Source organism: Amblyomma americanum, chromosome 3 (assembly GCF_052857255.1).
Source record: "Amblyomma americanum isolate KBUSLIRL-KWMA chromosome 3, ASM5285725v1, whole genome shotgun sequence".
Classification (NCBI taxonomy): domain Eukaryota; kingdom Metazoa; phylum Arthropoda; class Arachnida; order Ixodida; family Ixodidae; genus Amblyomma; species Amblyomma americanum.
The window spans coordinates 22119707-22137080 of record NC_135499.1 but is presented as its reverse complement, the minus strand read 5'-3'; the positions used below and the strand labels follow the sequence as shown (position 1 = coordinate 22137080).

General features: G+C 44.5%; 1 long non-coding RNA gene across 1 annotated transcript; it reads right to left on the bottom strand.

Annotated features, from left to right (window-relative positions):
* Positions 1–697: 697 nt before the first annotated feature.
* Positions 698–16576, bottom strand: LOC144124476 (uncharacterized). Its single transcript, XR_013313194.1, has 4 exons — positions 16310–16576; positions 15165–15288; positions 7131–7290; positions 698–884 (listed from the first exon to the last, which is right to left on the bottom strand). It is a non-coding gene; the product is annotated as an uncharacterized LOC144124476 (long non-coding RNA).
* Positions 16577–17374: the final 798 nt, after the last annotated feature.

The following is a 17374-nucleotide window of genomic DNA, read 5'->3' as shown; positions in this document are numbered from 1 at the left end:
ACCTCAATTGGTCGGAGCAAGCTGTGAACGTCGTATGTTAATAGTGTAACGCTGAAGCTGCTAATAGCGCTGATTTGCTTTCCCGTGGTGGAATGTTAAAAACCACTCCCGGTAAAAACAGTCAGTAAATTCCAGTAACCTTGGGCTTTGTTTCATCCAATCCCCAGTAGCACAAATGGGGCTATCCCACGTCGGGCCCATCCCACATATCCCACATATAGGGGCCCGACGTGGGATATGTGCGGGATTTGCAACTCGGCATCGGGGGGGGGGACCCTCAAGGGCAGCCCAGTGTGCTTACTGCATAGCCCCACAAGGCTCCGCGCTGTATCCTCTTGGGCAGGCCCGTGCCGGGCCTCCGTGGGCTGGCCCGTGCCGGGACTCTGTGGGCTGGCCCGTGCCGGGACTCTGTGGGCTGGCCCGTGTCGGGCCTCCGTGGGCTAGCCCATACTGGGCACCCGTGGGCTAGCCCGTACTGGGCCCCTGTGGTCTAGCCGTTGTGGTCCCAGTGGGCTTCTTAGGTGATAACTTGCGGGAAGTCAACAAAGGTAACCCATATAGAACCAATATCTGAATGCCTTTGAACCCACCGACGCAATTAGACTTAAGGCCCACCTTGCCAACCCAGAGAGGCTTTCTTCACTTCATCAGTATTTTTGTCTACATGTTACTACTGAAATTACAATGCAAGTAAGAATGCTTCTTATTTATTTATTTGTTTTTGCAAGAAATTTTGGGCATTCTTGCATACAAAGCCCCAATTACTGGGGTGAAGGGTCCGCCCACTTCATCCGAACTTTCCGACCGCCAACCGAGTCTCTCGCCCCCCGCACGAACGCAGCCACTCAGTTGTTGCCTTCCATGGTGGCTGTTGGGATTCTGCGCTGCACAGCAGATGTAAAAGTGAACAAATAAACATACATATCAAATTGATATTCAGTATGGTGAATAGAAATCACTTTCCAAAGTATTACAGTCACATCTTTCAGGAAATCCTTCATAGTCTTATGCAATGCTACAATGTGCAATGCTTGAAATATCAGCAAATTTGGTTAGCTATTAATATCCGTAACCATAATAAACATAAATATCCATAATAAGAATAACCGAAAGGTGCATTAGCCATTAAAGGACTACAGACACCTAAATTTATTGCGTGTTTTCTTCTTTCTGTCAAATGTTGCGTTAGATAATAAAACACATGAATTACCAGGTAGTACTTGCCTACAACATCGCTAAATAATTTATAATCGAATTTCTTCTCTCATGCTGTTTTGGTTTCATCGACCGAACGCCGATTGTTGTAAAGCTGATGTTTTGGTCACATGATGCAACTAGAAAAACTAATACAATCGCTGATATGTAGTTTTAATTGACTACGACATTTAATCCAGCCTCTTCCAAGACCTGGAATGACAAAAAATGACCTGTTGGCAATATTATAACCGATTTTTTATGCCTGATGTGAATTAAACCCCAACTACATGTCACAGTCATCGTTCGACTGATGAAACCGAAACAGGGTCAAGAAGAAATTAAATTCCAGAAAAACTACAGATTGCGCTAGTTGGTGTTGATGCATAGTGGTGGTTCAAAAGCGCCAACAGAAACGGACCATATAAGAGACGAGACACACAAACCAGCGCTGAACTTACTACAGATTTTTTATTAGGAAGAAGCACGTCATAGATACACACACGAAAAAACAGCGCACATGCGCAGTGCCAACAAGACTCCTAGTGCCAGTACGAGAAAAAAACTGCTTTAAAAGCACGTGAATATCTGTAGAACCACTACCCACTAAGTAGCATATTGATTTCTCGAAGCGATAATGTAACAGATGGCATACTCACGCACCCATTACTTTTTCTGATAATATGAAATGCCTCAGCTACTTCTCTAGTGCGCTGGTCAGAATGAGCGAACACGACATCAGTATCGCCAAAAAAATGGCGTACATTTGCACGTGAAAAAATGCTTAGCTAGGTTAGTTTCTTTCTTGAAGAATTAGCATGCTCCATGAGCCGCACGTTAACGCAGTGGTCAATCTGGCCTATGTAGGCAAGGCCACAGGAGAGGGATTTGATACACTACGCCAGTCTTACAGGAAACATATCTATTTTCATGATTTATGTTGCAAGCATTTCTTCTGCGCCCTTCATGCTTTCTTTGAACTGCCGCCCGCACTCATTCTAGCTTGTTAGGTGCAGGGAACAGAACCTTTAACCTATGCTTGCTCCCCGCTTTTTTAATCCGGTGCGACAGCGTGTGGACATATGGCATAACCACTACCTTTCTTCCCCCTTCTTCCGAACCTTTTTCCAGCCCCGAGATACTTGCAGACGATTTCAGCTCATGGAGGACTTTGTCTGCACTCGAAACGAGAACTGAGTCCCAGAAACCAGCTTCCCTACATCTGTCTGTTTGGGCTAAGAGACTGGGCATCATTTTATGAAAAGATTTCTTTACTGCCATGCCTAAGCATCCCGTAACGATGCCACTTTTTACAAGCTTTGAATGAAAGGGCCTGTAATTCAAAAGGGGCTTTTCACTTCTAGGGGAATACTGCCAACAGACATTGTTGGGTTCAGAAGAGAATTTTAAATAAAGGAATTGCAAGACTTTTTCTTGAGGGTCTTCATGAGTGAACTTCAGCCCAGACTCATTACGGGCAAAAATACCAAGAACATTTGACACAAATTCGGGATTCACTGACCTAGCCAGCACCAGGTAATCGTCCACATAACAGAAAATGCGTATGCAATAACCGGCTAGATCAGTCTCAGCTTTCATATCAACCCGGCTTAGATAAATGTCACTGAGAATGGGAGCTACCTTGGCACCTATGCACACACCCGATTTTTGCATATAACATGACATGCTTTTTTGCCCCGCCCCTTCAATGTGTACATAAGGGCCACAGGCGTCTTCACTAGTCTTCATAATAGGTTTTGTAGCCTCATTGAACCATTCATAAAACTCCCTCTTCGAGAAACCATGTGCAAGTCAACAAAAAATCAGACGGATGTAGAACAGGATAATACAGAGGACTCAAACAGACCTATGATCACAGTGGTGTGACTCAGCTTAATGATAACAGAATTCTCTGTTTTCTTCTAAACGCCCATCTTTGCATCGTCATATTAACTTCCTTTTATGCATGACTCAATGGCATACGCTTCCCAAACAATAAGATAAGGAGGGGGAAAAATTGAAGCCATTACTTTAAGGCCATCTTCAACCAAGGCAAAATTGTAGTCAGGAGCTAAATGAGTGATGTAAAAACAAAACCGTCAGCTGCCACTATGAACAGCAAGGCTAATGCTTGTGTCAATTTCTTGTGGTAGGCTAGATTATATACACAGCAAATCCTCTTTCAAATACACTTGTACAAAATGAAGCTTTCAGGTCTACAAATCCAAATGCAATAGGAGGCAATTTCGAAGTCCCAACTTAATCTTAAGTGGACTCACCATATGTAGAGGGCTAAAAATAAACTACAGCTGAAAAAAACACTATGCATCAAAATTACATTAAAATGAATCAATACGTTGCCTGTAGTTCATAGCAAAATTGAAAGAAATGCCATATACCCAGTCGAAAAAAACACCAGCCCGTTTCTTGTGTTTACACCAAACTGTCTTTTTTAGACACAGGTTCTGGTGTGACCGTTTCTGATGTTCCGACCAGACCAAGATATTCAGACACGGGTTCTGATGTTGCGCAGTGTGGTGTACTTTAGTGTGTTTTGGTCTGGTGTTCTGTGCTGTGACCCGCTTGTCTGATACCGGCTCTGGCGTGCTTTGGTTTAGTGTTTCCTGGTGTGATCGGTGTACCATTCGATTTGGTTTGGTTGGTGTACCGTAGAATGTCTTGATTGAGATGCTGTGAGTTTGGACATACTATCGTGAGAAAAATTAACAGATGTCTGCAAATGCACGCCAAATGGTGTAAAACGGCAAGCACTCCTGATGTCGAGACAGGTGCACTAGCATCCCCCAATCTCGCTGCGCCAGCTTTGATGGCACGATCAGCAAGGCGGAAACTTGGGCGAGTTGGTAAGTGTTCATTTTCGCTCACAGCGCAACACGAACGAGACACAAGACGAAGGACTAGCACAAACAGGCGGCATTTCATTAGATGGCACCTGCACGCAGTTAGGCATAGTGTGGCACACACTCGCAGTGTCATAATTTTTCACATGATTGTACACTGGAGCATGCACATAACCACATCATTTCTGTACTTGCCGAAGACTAAGAGCAAGCACGTATCGTAAAGAAAGAAAAAATGCTCATATTTTCAAAAAAGCATCCTTAGCTACATTGGTAGACAAAATTGGCAGTGTAGTCAAGATGGAGGCCCCTAGCATCATAGCGTGCATCTTTTCTGAAAAGTAGAATAGGTTACATTTCCCTGACAGCTGCTTGACTCCAGCTGTGGAGCCACAATGCCTGAAGAACTACAACAGAACAAAATCAAGAATTTGTGTGAAATACACTATAATATATCCCAGTGCAAAGACAACCAGCAAATACTGCTATTGAATTTAGCTCAGTGGTGCAAACATATACTACGCATTCAATATGACTTGCAATGCCTCTGCAATAAATCAGCTGTCTTCTGCTTTATAGTAAATCAATGCTACTCACATAAAGCACACCACTTGCATTAATTTGCTTGAAATCAGTGTCTGTATGAGCTAGTATTTCACACTTTCATTCACACAGTGCAATGATGAACACGGACAAGGACGAAGACACAGAAAAACACTTTGAGGTGCCTCTTCTCGTGCCCCTGTTCATCATCATGCTGTGTGAATGAAAGTGCAAATTATTGCGCTAAGTGCTTTTCTTTTGTATTCATAACTAACTGCATATATTTACAACACAGCTGGGTATGCCTGCATCATAATCTGAATTCCTATCATATTTTGGTGTTGCAGCTGATATTGAGCATGACAGTCCTAACACAAAGTCAGGCTTTCTGAGACAATCAACAGCACTCTAGTATCTCCGGTAATTTGATTAATGACCAGGCTCAGAGATACTAATAATTGGCAACCTAGAGGAATAAATCGATATGAAAATTCTACTTCTGCAGAAAACAAAAAATAAGAGGAATTAAGGAATTAGATAAATGATTACAAGATGCCCATAAAGACGGGCACAAAAGGAGATAAGATGTAGTTCCACAAAAAAAATATTTGATGCAAGAATATTTCAGGGTGACAAAATCCATGCATTGAGACTTTTTATGCGCACAGGGTGCAGAACTGTAAAGCACCGGTTGGCTGCATCTGTTTAGAAGACCATTCTTCTTCATTTCTTCGAAAATAGTGGCAGCAAAGCATAAAAAGCTGACTGGTGAAATTTGTTTTCAGCTGAATGCCACATACAAAATGACAAGGCTGGAATGTTAATGATTGAAAAGGAAACCTTAAACAAGATACTCTGAACTCTGGCACTGGTAAAACCCCCAACAGATGTGCAAAAAAAGTTGCCAGATTATTTTTCCTGCTGAATGTATTGAAACAAAAGCTACCTGAGCGCACATCAGTTTTGTTTAGGTATAGCTTGCTATACACATCCTGAGCCTCTGGTGCAGTTCACTGCACAGTACCTGCACACATACAAAACCCACACTAGATTCTGCGTACTGCGCATTGCCCACTATGGTGCCTTGCACGCCCCCTCTTCCAGTGAGATGCACTTCTTCTTGTGCATCCAGGCGTTAGGGTTCCAGTTAAAAAAAAATGTCCGAGTTGATTACGAGTTAAGTGAATAAGCTGAACCAGTTGACTGGTTCTAAGCAGGCAGATCACTTGCAAGAGCCGCTTCTCACAACAAGGCAGATAACAATAATGGCTTCAGGGCACTGTAGTGCAGGACTCCAAATTAATTTAGACCAAGTGGGGTTCTTTAAGCTTCGCTGACATTGTATGGCAGACCGGCGCCCTTTCCAAAGTAGCAATGTCTACTGCCACACATATACATAACACACAAGTCGCGTGATTCCTCCCAAAATGTATGCAACAATGTATTGCAACCACTTCGAGCCATCTATACAAGCCCCACTGGGCCGTCCCTGCTAAGTGTGAAAAAAAGTAGCTAAGATATGCTTTGTCATATTCAATGCTACAAACTATTTTTACAAAGCATGCAGCAAATCTAGCGAAAGAGTGCTCAAGCACACCTATGCTTGAGTAAAAAGTAGCCAAAATTTTTCTACATGTAAACTGAAGTAGCCGAAGTTAGAACGTGACTTGTAAAACTGTATGCATAACAGCTAGACAAGAGAGCAGAGAAGGTAAGGGCAAATAGGGGCTCATTATGGCCTACATGATGGACTCTAACAGTCACTTCTATCATGGCATCTGACAGTCAAACAATAGGCCAGCTAGCATTCAATTCAAGCTTATTTTCATGCAAAATGCTTTCAGTGATGGCTACAAGTTATAACATACAAATTTTCGTTGTTAAGGAGAGGCAACCAGAGGATTCATGGACGATGGCAAATGTGGCGGCACCCACGAATGCCTATACTGAATCAGCATCACTTAGGCCTCAGTACCTAAAATCCAAGCTTCAGGGCAAATTACTGCTAAGTACTGTCCGTCTTCTGTTTCCATGGCATGAGAAGTACATATTCACTGAAAGTTGTTCGTTATGAGTAATTTCACTGATCATGCACTGCCGCACTGCACATAGAGCCCAGGCTTTTAAGCTGCTTTTATCCTCACACAAGCTAACTGCACCCATCAATTAACCTCCTGTAAATAAACTTTCACATGAAGACATATACAATTATTTGATCACGTCTTGTATGTCTGGCATTATCCTTTGTTTGGCGCTTTCATATTATAAACCACTAACAAACCTGAGTCGTAATCCTCACATACACTGATGGAGTGAGTATATGCCCCTGAGATAAATCCAGCTACAGCTAGCAATTACCTCTCAGTGCATCCATTTTTCACACTACAGCGCACAAAAATACACGAACAAAGAGGATAGACACCACGGACACCGGACATAATTTTTGTGCGCTGGAATGATGTCTCATAATTCTTCCCAGAACCGACTATCCCAGCCCTCTATTCTGAGCCTTGTGGAGAACCTTTTCCTTGCCTTCCGCTGTCACCTCCTGAGCACTTGCCACTGGAACTGCATAGTACAACTGCTTCTGTTGACCAGATGGGAATGGCAGCCCTCTTGTGAAATACTGCATCCTTTGGGATTCCCTTCACGGTGTCATAAATTGCCTTCTCTACCTTGAATTCAGATACACCTAAAGGAAAAAGAACATGCATATAAAAATTCTTAGCCATATTTGCAACCAGGAATATGATAATAATTGTATTTGTACGCTTCACAGCAACAACAGCAGTATGCTCTAACGCCTGTTGAAGCAAGAAAGTAAGAAATCATTTCGTTTATTACCAACACAAGGCTTGCACCTTGATGTTGATGGTGTCATGCAATAGTGGTGAGTTCTGATAGCAGTGTGACGTACAAAAGGCAACTGCTTTCTTCGAATTTTAGAACATGCAACTTTAACTGCACAATTATTGAAAAAATTGACTTCATCCTTGAAAATCGCAGATTAGTATGTGTGGTAGCAAATACTGAAAATAAAAATAGTAGGAGCACTGTCATTGTTTAAATCAACACGCAGTGACTGGTTTGGTTTATGGTTTGGTTTATATGGGTTTAGCGTCCCAAAGCGACTCAGGCTATGAGAGACACCGTAATGAAGGGCTCCAGAAGTTTCGACCACCTGGGGTTCTTTAGAGTGCACTGACACCATACAGTACATGGGCCTCAAGAATTTCGCCTTCATAGAAATTTGACCGCCGCAGACTGGATCGAATCCGCGTCTTTCGGGCCAGCAGCCGAGTGCCATAACCATTCAGCCACCGCGGCGACTTCGCACTGACTGGTAAGAGCAATTTTTTAATTGCAGTTCTTGCCCATGCCCTTGTCAAGCAAGGCACTAATGCCGGTTGACCTGCAGTAAATCTAATGTGTCCTCAACATGCTGCCTAGTTAGCAAAGTTCTTATAGTCAAAATTGAACGAAACATTACTTAACATTTTTTCAGTTAGAAGCGCATGAGCTATTGATATAGTCCAAGGCAAACAACTTAGTGCCATAGAAAAGTGTTCAAACAGGGGCCCACACGCAGAGACGCTGGACTTGCCAGTTTCCTTATACAAAGTAATACAGGAGTGCATGGCCTGTGGTGTTCATGCTAAGAAATACAAAATATAAACAGAAACAAAACTGAAGTGCAAAGAAAAAGTAGAGACAAGTTCTGTCATTACACCTTATCTGACACTAGAGAGTACATGTTCATAAAGAAGTAGTAAAATGGTCATTTTAAAATTTTGCACAATCATCAAATTGTCATGAGCACAGTCAGTATGCCTTTTCTTCACACAAAAGGTTTCAAGCGGCTCTGGTGCACTTCAGTTTCTTTTTAGTACAGTGCCTTTAAAGGCAGAAATTGGTCAAGGGCCACAAAATGGTAATAACTGTGTATCACCATTTTCATATCTATGCTTCATTACTTTTTAACACAACCTCCAATATGACCCACAAGATTTGCTGCAGGAGCAGGATTCTCAGTGTGCACCACTCACATTCAATGAAGGACCTGGCTGCCTTTTCCAAGTGTTACACTAATTTTCACAATGAAAGTGCCGTTGAGCGAGTTTGACAGCAAGCAAAAACATGATTTCAAACAATAGCAAAAGGAAATTTTAAATTGGTCCGTAACATTATGCTTGCAAAAAGACAACTTCAGGTGTCAATACTCATCAAAGTTGCCATCAGATCTCAGCTTTGGTGTGCTCATAAAGAGAAGGTGGGGTGCTTAGTTAAAATGACCAATTGTCACGGCTGGTACATTGTGCTACCGACTTCAGTGATGAAGGATGTCACAAACTATCCTCCAAAATCTGACATCTGGCATAAAGGCTGAAAAGCAAAAGCAAATGAAGGGCCACTAAGACCTGAAATTATTTCCTACTTGAACAGTTATGCGCATCATAAAGAAAGCTGACAAACGGCACTAAGTTAAACTGGTATTTTGGCCCCAGATGCTCGCTCAATTGAGCCTCAGTATCCTAACTAAAGCAATAAAAAAGACATGACTGTTGAAGGCATCATAAGCTCCTGTAAAGCTCATCAGCAGTGAGATGATGATGATGATGAAATAACTTTATTTGCACCCGTCAAGGAATCAGAGGGCGAAAAAGACGAGTCTTGACCGCCGTCATCTTCCTCCCCTTTCAGCAGGCTGGGATCCCTTGGGATTCAGCGGTGTCCAGGGCCAGACGGATGACTTCTTTTTGTTCTTCTTCTTTCTGGCTGGCCATTAAAGCCTCCCAGGACTCTATATTCCTGTCTGGTTCGTTGTGGCTAGGGCATGTCCACACCATGTGGATCATGTCTGCTATTTCATTACACTGTTTACACCTGGGGTCTTGGATCGCCGGATGCCATCTGCTTAGTGCGAGTGGGTTCGGAAAAACTCCCGCCTGTAACTTTCTCCATATGACCTCTTCCTTTTTGCTGAGGCCCTTGCATGCTCCAGGTAATGTCTGTCTTCCTAATCTGTAATGGTTAAGAATATCTTGGTACGTGTTCAGCTCCTCGCTCGTCTGAAGGGACTCTCTACTCGACGAGACCGCATTGGGGTCCCGGTGTGTGAGTCCTCGGGCCAATGCGTGCGCTGTCTCGTTTCCCCGGAGGCCCTCGTGGGCCGGAGTCCAAAAAAGGTTAATTAGTTCTGCCGGTGTCGGGCCGACTGTGAGAATTTTGACTGCTTCGACAGATACCCTGCCTGCGTTGTAGTTGCGGATAGCCGATTTGGAATCTGTTATATTCACCCTAACATTCCGTTGAGTTAAAGCCAGCGCAATGGCTACCTCCTCAGCCGCTGTTGCATCACTCTGTTGGGTGCTGCAGCACGAGACTCGGTCTCCGCCCTCCCTGGTCGCCAGGGCTACGAAACCCGTTCTGCCTTCATATTCCGCCGCGTCCGTGTAAACCACGTCCTGTCTATTGGCTAATTTTTTCTGCAGAGCTTTCGCTCTGTCCTTTCGCCTACCCTCATGGTGTACCGGATGCATATTCCTTGGGAGTGGTGGGATTCTGATTTTGTTCCTTATGTCTGTTGGGATATTCTCCGTGTGTTTGAGCCGCGCTCGAGGTTAGAAGCCTAGCTTTTCTAGTATTTTTAGCCCCGAATGGCTGCTTAGAAGTCGTTGTTGTTGCGCTACTCTGGTAGCCTCAGTGAGCTCGTCTAGGGTGTTTGAAATCCCCATGTTCAGAATTTTCTGGGTGGATGTGTACGGGGGGAGGCCCAGAGCGGTTTTGACGCCTTTCCTAATTAGGATTTCAATCTTGTTTTTTCTGCTTTGGCTAGCCGTAGGTATGGTGCCACGTATGTGATTCTGCTGATTACAAATGACTGAACTAGTCTTAAGAGGTTCGTCTCCTTCATTCCCACGTGTTTATTTGCTATTCTTTTGAGTAGCCTACACGTCTGGCTTACACTCGATTCGAGTTTTCGTATCGTTTCGGTGTTCTTACCGTTTGTCTGTATCCTAAGACCCAGTACTCTAATCATCTCCACTGATGGTATTTTGTCCCCGTTTACCGTTAGCGTTATCCAATGTTCATGGGGCTTTGTTCGTCTCTTTTGTGGGCCGAGAAAGAGCGCTTCAGATTTCTCGGCAGAACATTTGAGTCCTACTTGTTTTAGGTACGACTCAATTTCCTCGATCGCTTTTTGGAGGGTACCTTCGATGTGCGCGTCACTGCCACTGGTAACCCAGAGGGTGAGGTCGTCCGCGTATATTGTGTGGTTGAGCCCTTCTATACGCGTCAATTTCTGTGGTAAGCCAATCATTGCAATATTGAAGAGTGTCGGTGATAGGACCGAGCCTTGGGGAGTACCTTTGTTGCCCAACCTTATGCTTTTTTCTTCCTTCCCTCCTAGGCTGATAGTAACTGTTCTGCCCCCTGGCGGTCCTCAGCAGTGAGAAAAACAAATTCTAACCATCATAATAATATAAAAGTCAGCCAATGAGGCCACTGTGTCAGTCACCAACTAAGAGACCATGTACAAACTATACACTGTGAATGCACAAACTCTACATGAGAGCAAAGCATGCCCTGCAATTGTAAACAAATTTGTGTCAATATAAGATTCTTGGCAACACCATTAATGGCTTGTACTAAAAAGGAAGAGTGCACCTTAATGACGCTGTACAATTTAGAATTCAGCCTTTCAGTAAACTATATTTTGTCTAGTACAATGAGCACCGTCAGAGGAGAAGGCAAAAATGAAAGGAAAGCTGCCAGCTGTCATGAGGCCTGCCACAAAAAAAAATCACTGAACAGGAGTGGTGCACAAACAAAAAAGAAGGGATGCACTATGCGATCACAGAACACAAAATAACACAGGAAAACAGGGCCAAACCAATGAATGAAAAGAGAACAACAAAAGAAGGTAAGCAGTACTGAACACTGCTACCTCTGCAAATTGAGAACAGTGAAATAGACAACACCTAAAAAATAGGTTTCAAGGAATATAAAAACATAATTTTGGTCACATAATTTTTTTAAACGCTGCATTAGACATTAGAATACATGAATCCCCAAATGCTATTTGCCTACCATTAAATAATTTATATTTCCATTTCCTTCTCTGATGTTGTTTAGGCTTGATCAGCCGAATGATGGCTGTGATGTCTAGTTGGCCTTTAGGTCTGCTGAGGCATGGAAAAGGCTACAATATAAATGTTGATATGCAGTTTTTATTCCCTACAACACCTAAAACAGCCTGTTTCAAAAGCTGGAATGACAACAAATGCCATAGCAGCAGTTATATTACCAGTTTTCTTGCTTTTGACATGACCGGAAAACCAACTACACGTCGCAGCCATCGTTCGGTTGATAATGCTCAAACAACAAGGAGAAAGACAATTATAAATTATTTACCAGTCATAGAGCAAATATCACGGGGTGGTCCATGTACAGGCGTGGACAGAAGTAAACGGAGCGCGCCGCACAAGAAAGAACTACGTGTCAGCGCCGCTTCGCCAAACCAGACGAAAGCTCGAAATCGCCACGCGCATGTGCAGGCCCGCTTCCGGCGCGACCCTCTCAATGCTCCGCTTGCCTCGCATTCGTCCGGCGTCTGTGTCGTGCTGATGATGATCATGATCGGATGGTCGTGTTCTGTGTAGCTAGCGAACATTTCGGAAAACAAAGACCGCTGTCTTGATAAGGCAAATTGCGCGGGGACGGCTCTACCATTAAGCCGCTTCGTTTGAGACAGCTGGAGGCGTGTTTGCGCCGCAAACAACCCGCGTGTTTCGAACTTTTGCTGCCCCTGGGACTCTGCTGCGTCTCACTCGCAAGCAAACGGGCTCGAAACACTCGGCATACTGCCGCAGTTTTATGTTAATTTTCTACAGTTATCACTGATGATTCGCCTTGTCCCTACCAGGCGCTGACGCAGCACTAGTGCATGCACCCTGCCTGTCTCCCCCGAAACAAACTGCCCCTATACTGGATCCTGCTCTTATCACCACCGAGACAGTGCGCTGCGTATCGCGATGTCATGTGCGGAGCAGAGCTCATGGTAATCACTTTGCATGCACCTTCGGATCTTAGGATGACTACAAGCACCTGCTGTCTCACCCACACGAATGCCGAGGCAGCCGTGCGTCCCTGTTGCGTGCCCCGCGTGCGAAATGCGGCATTAAGTACCCGTGATCGCCCACTAATCAGAGTATGAGCAAGGACAGAACCCGGCAAGCGATCCAAACTCTTCTGTGCGAGCTGTATTACTTCACTGCTACCGGTTACATATAGCCATTGGTCTGTTTGAGGATATAGGTGTGGAAACCCAACAGCTGCATCCAGCACATTTGGAAGCAGTCACTATCCTTGGGACGCTGGATCGCGCTTCAAAAAGCACCAAGAGCGGCGGTTTCATCTCATTTTAAGCTGACCTCCTAGGCGAGGTTCCAATGCAGGAGCATTATGGTGCAGTACAGACACACAGGGCGCATGCTTTGCCGCTCCGTCGGTTCCTCGTAGGAGCAAGCCGAAAATGAACGGTAACTGCATTAAAAGAACCCAAAACTGCGGTGGTGGATTGAGTGCTTTGAGTTTATTTGGTCTATAGCGAGATGGAAATGAATCCCAGAGGCAACTGAAGTTCGAAGAACGCGTGCTATTTGCGATGGAAACGCACCTACAGCTGTCACAGATGAAACGACATAATGATAGCGTCGCCCCCGCGGGATTTGTGGCATCAAGGCAGCTGTCTGTGTGCTCCGAAATGCCCGCTCGCTACTAAGGGCGCAACCATCTGACCATAATCATCATCAGCGTGAGCCTGACTACGGCCGAATGCGAGCGGAGCAATGAGAGGGTTCCGCCGGTAGAGGGCCTGCATATGCGTGTCGCGATTTTGAGCTTACGTGTGGTTTTGCTAGGCGGCGCTGAAAAGCAGTTCTTTCTTGTGCGGCGCGCTCCGTTTACTTCTGTCCGCGCCTGCACATTAATGTCTGAGGCATTTGAAAACAGACGCAAGCAAACATCTGGTGTCCATAGTGTATGCAGTTTCTTTCAATCTTTGTTGAACTATGATATCAGGTAGCATGCCGAAAGGCTGAGTCCAACAGGTCACTACAAGCTCCTAATTTCCTGTGTCAAACAGGTCACTACAAGCTCCTAATTTCCTGTAAGTGTATTAGAGCAAGTATATTCACTGAACTTGCACAGTGTCATCACCAAGCAAGTCAAATGGCAAAAAAAATCAAAACTGACCAAGATAATCACAGAGGTAACAATTTATGGTTTACATTCACCTTTTTTCATTTAGCACTTTTAGCTTTTTTGTGCACAGGCTATAATTCAACAGACCTTGGAGAAGTTTGCAGTAGACGGTGCTTATTTTCCACTCAGATCCAGAGGCAGTAAAAATATTGCAACTACAGTGAAAAGGTCGTTTAACAGTACCTCTTGCTGGACAAGTTGGTGTAACATTGTGTAACAAAAGTAAAAACAGCGCTAATTTTTACATAAACAACACAGAAAGAACAGACAGGACGGGCGCTGTCCTGTCTGTTCTTTCTCTGTGGTTTGTGTAAAAATTAGCGCTGTTTTTACTTTCGTTATACAGTGAGACGCCACAGAAGAGAAGCTGTCAAGTCCAATTAATGTTTCATCTTTGAGGTGCATTCATAGCTGCACTATATAACACCATTCATATTCTTTTCATCAAGTGAAATAAGATGTATTTGCTGGACCAGTCTCTGAGGAGTGCCATGTGACATCGGCATTACTGCCGAAGCTGGACATCGTTATCCTTCTACTATGATTGTCTATGAGGAGTGCCATGGGAGATGGATACTAGAGGAAAAAAGAATAAAAGCATTGTTCTCATGCTGTAATATCACCTTAGAAAGCTCCCCTGTAGCCCAATACTTCATATTGGCATTTTTTAAAGCCTGGCTGCATTGAAGGGGTCTCTAGTGACTCGAGAACAGGTGGGGAGAGAACTAGACATGGAGAGATAGAAAGCGGCTGAGCTGAGGCTATGCCAGTGTGCTCGTTGTTGCTGTGTAGCCTTGGAGCTGGGCGGCCAGCTCTGGACTCAATCGTGGTATGAGGGTGCGGGTTTCCCTTCTTCTTCCACCCTGTGTGTTATGCTGTCAACGATGCATTTTTTGCGTCTTGGCTATAAGAAAAAGTTATTCTTGCTAAAAATCACCACGAAATTTTAGAAATGAGAGGAGGAATGTTCCAACCACCACTAACAAGAAAAAGAAAATTGGTTGCTTGCTTCGGATTCATACGCTCCCTACATTCTAGTACAGGGAGTCTCAGATTCCTCGTTAGTTTTGTAAGGGTTCCGAGGCCAGCCGAGACCCCCCTGTATTTAAGCACTGCTTCTTTCTGAGCATGAAACTGGCACTATCTGATGATGACCTATTGAGAAGAGACACACACGTTATTTTGAATAGGGGAATGCCAATACATGCCATCAACGTTCTGGTCCAAAGCAGACATTGCAACACACTGATCTCAATGCAGAGGTGAAAAAAACAGATCTGAGAAAACTCAACACATTACTTGTGCTCTGCAATGTACGCTGAACGGGCACAGACAAGAACAGCAACAAATCTGGACAGTGGAGACATCTTCTCCGATGAAGCTCTTTTCACACCTCTTCACTACTGAAGAGAAGGCACTTCACCTGCATAACATCGTAATTTCCAGCTGTGTATTTTGCATCCACAATGCCTGGCACTTCCTGATAATTATTTGTATTGCTGGCATTTCACACAACCACAAGAAAATGTTTAAACAGCCAAAATTCAAATACATAACGCCACTTGCTCACACTAGTTTTTATGATAAGCTCTGTACTACTTAGGTTATTCAATACCACTTAATTTGAAAGTGCTACAAAGCGCTCTTTTTCTAGGGCTACTTCTTAGTCATCATTTAGCAATGATTTTTATTCACGACCGCCAGCAACTAGAAGATCTTTACAGCTGCAGGCAACGTTACCAATGTTACAAAAGTGATCAAGCAGCCAGCTACCTGTTGTGGTATCGCAGTGACGCGTCGCTTCAATTCACTCAGTCTCTTGCATGCCTTGACGCGTCACACCCCTCCCACTCTGAGCTTGACAGCTTGTGTAATCGGCTCGTAGAGGTGTGTTGCAACCTTAAGACGCCACATCAGATCACTATAAAGACGAACATACGCGTAGCGAATAACACAACGCTAAACAGACCGAGCGGCGTACGCTATCGGCAGTCCGCAACGGGCCGATACCGGCGTCAAAAACACGCGTGCAGGCAGTGCACGATCACGTCCCAAGTCGAATAATGAACAGAAAGTCGGGCAGCCACCTTAACGAAAGCCCAAAACATAGTCATGCGCCTTGCTGGGTGGTATACAATTGCCACATTTACATTTAGGACTCCTACGCATGCCTGCCATTCAGCAAACGTATCTATGCATACACCTCGGCGCTCGCGTCGCAACGCATCTGTGAACACTGACGGACCAGCAGTTTGATGATTCCATGTGGAATGCACTTTGCTGCCGCGGAAACAACCAGTGACTCACGCGCAATGCCGAAGGGAAACAAACAGGAGAGATCTGACAGAGGCTCGTCCCTTGCGCTTCTTCTCGCCTTTGCACTCGCTCGTTTATTTTCGCGGTCGCAAATTGCGCGCACTCTTCCGCTACACTATGGGTCTCACCTGGAAACGAAGACTCTACGCATTCCAGTAACCGCTTTCTTCTCTTGCTTCGCGGCTGCTACGGTTGAAGCCGAACGTGTTGTCAATATGAAACGGCTGCATGCTTCTCGGCGCGGTCACTTTTCACAAAGTACGCGAACGGCTGCATTGCTGACACGTGGCGCAAGCTACGATAAGCAGGAAATCCAAACGGAAGTTTGAAGGAACGATTTTGAAATCAGACACAAACAGCACACGAACAGCAGCAGCACGGGCCACGGCACGGCGCGGCGTAAGGCCTAGCCGGATATCATTCCGGAATGCACCGAGGGAGAGGAGGGGAGGAGGGTGTGCTGCGTCCGGCCACGTGACCTGGCAGCAGCGCGCTGGATTTGAACGGCGTTGGGAAGCACGCCAGGCGCTGGCGCGTGGCTATTAGCGTGGCTATTAGCGTCATGGTAAATATATGCTGCGAACTGTTACAAAATTGCAGTTAGACTAAGGCGCTCCGCGCCTCCGTGCATCACTGCCGTGCAGTTTTCATGTCACAAGCAGGCGACAATGTTTCAGCTCCTTGCAGAACAACTTTACAAATTGTTTTCTTAGCTTTTTCTTTTCTTTCTGGTCTTTTGGCGACCGGATTAACGAGCTTTCACTGCATATTTTTTAGCACAGCACCAAGTTTCTCGTACACCACATTTCGCCCTATGCTACAAAGATATGATCTGCAGAACAAGTCTGCTTTACTCAACTTCAAAAAAAAAAAGTTAATCTCAAAGGTTCTATTGTAGATTTCAAGAAAATGTGTATTACTGCAAAATCTCATTAAATAGAACATCAAGGGACCATAAAAAATTCAAATTATCAAATGACTCCCAACAAAACTGACAAGAACAACTGTACCAGAGTATAGGTCGGAAGAGGGGACCGTCTCAGTTATTGCTGGCAGCCGGAATTCGTCTACCTATATGCTTTGTCATTTTGAAGCGCATGTAACTTAAATTACATGCTTAATTGCATATTCTATGCAGAATATATTTAGCTTGAACGCGGGAATGCAAGCTATTTGCCCACATTCGTCTGGCT